The following is a 5,482-nucleotide window of genomic DNA, read 5'->3' as shown; positions in this document are numbered from 1 at the left end:
TTCTTCGGCTGCTGAGATTGCATCAATATACTTAAACTTCGCTCAATGTCATTAGTCATTACTAGTTGGTGGAATATTATATATAGGAAAAAGAATCACAACTTATTCTATTTAAGCGCTGATTAAAATCAAAATCCGTACCGTAACGTACCTACCTTATAGTTTTTACTACTCCATAAATAGACAGATAACTACCCATTACTTATAATATAAATGTGAAAACTAAAAGTGTGTCTGTCTCTTATTTTTTCACGTCCCGTCCTCTACTCTATTTTTAAGGGTACAGAGTACCAGAGTAACAGGTTACAGGGATAGCTTGTACCCAGGAGAGTGGAGACGGACGTATTATGTCAGGTACTTTTTATCCCAGAAAATCATTGTTGCATGGAATTAAAAGTTAAAACTCTACGCGGACGTAGTCGCAGGCATTATGTACTATTTAATAAAATTATATCCTTGGCAGTCTGTTGGTAAATAGGTAAAAATAAATCTAGACGACTCTACAGAGTGAAGTAGAGTTGAGTCTTTTTGATAACATCGTAAACTCAGGTTTACCTAGGTAGATACGTCGACTTGAGGTTGAAATTGGTACTTAAATACAAAATACAAGGACGTTGGGCGCGCCTTGGTTATAGTCGCGCGCTTGCGTCTATATGCCAAAATTTACAAAGCTTTGTTTGAATTGTTATCATTAAAAACACCGTACCTCGTCTCCACATCATTCGGCCGGTGTGCAATGCGCCTTAAAAGTGTTCCGTGACAATTCTTTACATATCGAAATTCTACGTAGCTTCTACCAATTTTACGTTTTAAAGTAGCTAAACACAAACATGAACTTTTATAGAGATGTAATTTTAAACAGCAGACTTGAAAACCTTGGCCATTAGTTAAGGCAGTTTATTTACTTTAAAGTTCATGATTTACTGTAAGTATAGGTACTTAGTAACCAAGATAGTTTGATGAGATATGAACTAAGTAATTACCAAGTACTTAGCATATAAAATGAAGTCGGTTAATAATATAATTAATTGGAGGCTAGGAGTGAGGCCTGCTTGTTCCTTCAATTTTTTATCAATAACCAAAAACACTAAAAAGTAAAATGTAATATAATTTATTATGTAGGTATACCAAAGTTAATGTAGTTTGATGCTAACCATTTTTTGGAGTCGGTGCCAATGTGGAGTCATAAACAATATGAAGAGTAGACTTCAGTGCAGATAATTGCCACCGACTCCAAAAAATGTTACTATAGAATATTTCTTCTTCTATTCTATTCTATTAGACTTATTCTGTTAGAGTGGGTTCTTGACGAAAAATACGGCATTCATTACCATGACTATAGATGGGGATTAAGTAATCAAATTCCATTCTGCTCCGGCTGAAAAGGTCTAGTCTCCTAAAATGTCTAGTATGAAGTGCTTAGTGTTTCTGTTACGTCCAGTCCCACAATGTCCAGTGTTTCATGATGACTAGTGTCCACAATGTCTAGTCTCCTAAAATGTCTGGAATGCAAAGTGCCCAGTGCCCTGTTACGTCCAGTCCCACAACGACTAGTATCCAAACATGTCCAGCGTACCTACTTAATATAAAAAGTCTAATGTCTTATACCTTATAATAAGTAACAGCATAGTCGTTTTTTAAACACTTGCGTAAAATATTTGCACAGGCGTTTTCTGTAAAGCTTTTGCCGAGCCGATTTATAAGGGTCAGAACCAATGACTTTCTAAGCATGGACACATCGTGGCATACAACACAAGAGCCCAAACATGGCACACGTTTCTAAATTCACCCTATGTAGCTTCAACTGCTCCATTTATACATTCCCGCTAACATTCAAGTCCTGTAAACTAACCTCAGTGATTAAGCCGCAATGTAAATTGATTATTGCACTCGAAGCTGAATAAGGTGATTTTAGAAGCAAACTTGAACAAAAAATGGAATGGAGTAGTGTAGCACTATTAATTTTTGTTATTTCTTTGAGAGATTTTTCGTTTTTGTAAATATGAAACTATTATACTATATCTATACTATATAACTATTATACTATTCTGCTCGTGCTGATTCACTGACTGACTGACTGACTGACTGACTCATTTGATCACCTCTTCTGTAAAATTTTGTATGTTTTTTTTTTTACCGATGGTTTCGTATAGAGGACAAAAAATGATTCGGAGGAAAAATATGGATAGAGCTGGTGATTGAGGATTTCGGCGAGGAGCACGGCCAGGGTATTGAAGATAGGTGGGGGGTGCTCGAACAAATGTCACTCAGAACTTCATCCAATTGACAGGGAGCTGAAAAATAAAACCAAAATGGCGGATTCAAGATGGGCCTTGAATCAAGATGGCCAAAGGCCTCCCACCAGCCGACCTAAACCAAATTAAGAAAATCTCAATCGGCCCAGCCGGGAATCGAACCCGGGACCCTCGTCATACAAATCCACCGCGCTACCACTGCGCACCGGAGGTCGTCAAAAGATCTATCTATACATATAATAAAATTGTAGAAAAGTGGTGTCTGTACAATGGAAATATATAAAAAAAAGTAGCAGGGGTTGTTATTATATCGATGCCGAACCCGAAATTGTAATTAATTTTTTTTTGTCTGTTTGTCTGTGTGTTTGTGCACGCTAACATCAGAAACGGCTTATTCGATTTAGATACGGTTATCACTAATATATTGTAGTAAGCTTCACTTAACATTTAGTGTTTATTTCATGTCAATCGGTTCATAAATAAAAAAGTTATGTCAATTTAAAGAATCACGGCGAACATTTTTAACGTACAGATACACGCCTCGCGCCTGAGCGTCCGTGGCTATATAAAGCGCGCTGAGAGCTATTCCACGCGAACGAAGTCGCGGGCACAGCTAGTAATAAAATAAATGTGATACAATAATGGCCAATAGATTTTACATTGAACAAAAAAAAGCTACTCCACAGTTTTGTTTTTCCGACATTCGTGACGCGCCCTTCCATCTGTCTCTTTCCGATGTGCGTGAGAGAAAGGAATGGGAACATTGTAAATAATTTTAGATATTTCTAGTGTTTTACTAAGTATTTTACACTTTTTCGCATGTTATCTTACGTAAATAAAATTAACTTACCGGTGGTAAGTCACACCATCTCTTTTCTGCGTCGTTAACGTATTATTTCGGCACTTTTTGATCGCGCATTTAGGCGTCTTGACAGCTTTGCAGTCAACATGCGACTAATGAAGAAAGTGTGCTTACACCGAGTATAAGCACACTTACTTGGTCCCTTGTTATGCGCGCCAGTGCGATGTCCTTGCTTAGAAAGTCATTGGTCAGAACGAATTATTCGGAGTACTTTTCTAGCACGCAGGCAGCTCGCTAAATACTTCTCAGACTGGTTCTCAGGCCACACACTACTACATAACAGTGACAGCACAATGACTTGAAAAACAAACTTTGTGTATAGTAATTCTTTAAACTTTATCTAGAAAACTTAAAAGTTGAAAGTTGTAACAATCAATGATGGGCCATGTATGGACAGGCGCGGTTGTAGCCCGTTTTTGGATGATCTTGGGTCTATTACTAGATTTTTCATCACGTGATTATTGCGTCTCAAAATAGAATTCATTTAACCAATAACTAATGAGATCTAAGCTTGTAGTGAACGACAGAATTAGTAGGTAGGTACATCCAAATATTAACAAATTAAATATGACCTCGAACATTATTCATGTGACAAATGTTTGCCAATTTATGTTTATCAATCACATGTCAACCAAGTACAAGAAATTAATGAGTGTGTTTATGTCTAACGGGTCATCGACATTATATTGGATGCCTTTTGTAGTTCGCTAACATATTTAGAGACTATCGTTACGGTACTTTATAACCATTTATGTTAAATAGACCAAAAAGAATTTACTGAACACACCATAAGTATATTATTAACACAGATTCTAGCCTAAAAGTAGGTCCTTGTATGAAATTATGTATCTAACTGCTAAATTCATACCTAATTGAAACAACATAGTACAAACAGAGTGGACTAATTCATGATGGTGAGCAAAGAAAAATTCACTAAGGAGTTAAGTATAAGCTGATACACAGACAAACGCGAGTTAAGACTTTGTTTTATATTACAAGAATAATTAAAATCGACATCAATCGACAATAAAATTAAGGGGATGGAAAAACCTTTTAGCAATGAATTTGAATCCAACCGTCCATAATCCTAAATCAATCGATTTAGGATTGATTGATATCAAAGTATAAAGTCAGATAAAAGGCAATTCCGTGAATCTAATAAAACGTAAAGGGAAATAAGGATCGTGCTGTAGTTTTAGGAATCCTTATAGCAAATATTTCCTATAAACATTGGCATTCGAGTGTTGTTCATCACACTAATATTATAAAGAAGAAAGTTTGTATGTATGTATGTGTGTGTGTGTGTGTGTATGTTTGTTACTCCTTCACGCAAAAACTACTGAACGGATTGGGCTGAAATTTAGAATGGAGATAGATTATACCCTAGATTAGCACATAGGCTACTTTTTATCCCGGAAAATCAAAGAGTTCCCACGGGAATTTTAAAAAACCTACATCCACGCGAACGAAGTTGCGGGCATCAGCTAGTAATATTATACACTACTGCAGGAAACTACATTCTGTGATACCTATTAAGTACTAGACGATGCCCGCGGTTTCTCCCGCGTGGATTAAGGTCTTTTAAATTCCCGTGGGAACTCTTTAATTTTCTGGGATAATAAATACAAGTGTAAATTAAAAATTTATAACACCCCCGACGATCCAAAGTATCTGAGTTTTCCAAAACATCATTTTCAAATAAGTAATTATGTATTTAGGCAACGTCCATCTTGACAGCTTGACATTTGTCAATTGACATAATATTATGAACCTAACGGATATCTAACCTTCTTTTCTACAAGAAAACTAGAAAAGAGCTGATAACTCTTAAACGGCTGAACCAATTTTTTTAGATTATAGCTAAGAACACTCTCGATCAAGCCACCTTTCAAACAAAAAAAACTAAATTAAAATCGGTTCATTCGTTTAGGCGCTACGATGCCACAGACAGATACACAGATACACAGATACACAGATACACAGATACACAGATACACAGACACACAGATACACAGATACACACGTCAAACTTATAACACCCCTCTTTTTGGGTCGGGGGTTAAAAAGTAGCCTATATCCCCGGGATCCAAGCTTTGTCAAAATCGGAATCTAGCAAACAGACGGCCAGGCTGACACACTTTCGCATTGGATTTTCATTTAGTAATAGAGTTATAGGTAATAGAGTATTGTAGGCAAATGATAATATTATAAAAATCTTGCCATCAATGCCCTATCTATTTTCGATACTGACAGTTAGATTAATTAAAAGCAACAAGAGACCTTTATATGCCAAATTACTTAGTTTGCCTACCTTACCTTGTACAACAGAACTTTAAATTGTCTAAATTATAACAAGTTTTTTAAT

The sequence above is a fragment of the Maniola jurtina genome, chromosome 2 (genome assembly GCF_905333055.1).
Source record: "Maniola jurtina chromosome 2, ilManJurt1.1, whole genome shotgun sequence".
NCBI classification, from domain to species: domain Eukaryota; kingdom Metazoa; phylum Arthropoda; class Insecta; order Lepidoptera; family Nymphalidae; genus Maniola; species Maniola jurtina.
This window is presented reverse-complemented; position numbering follows the sequence as displayed.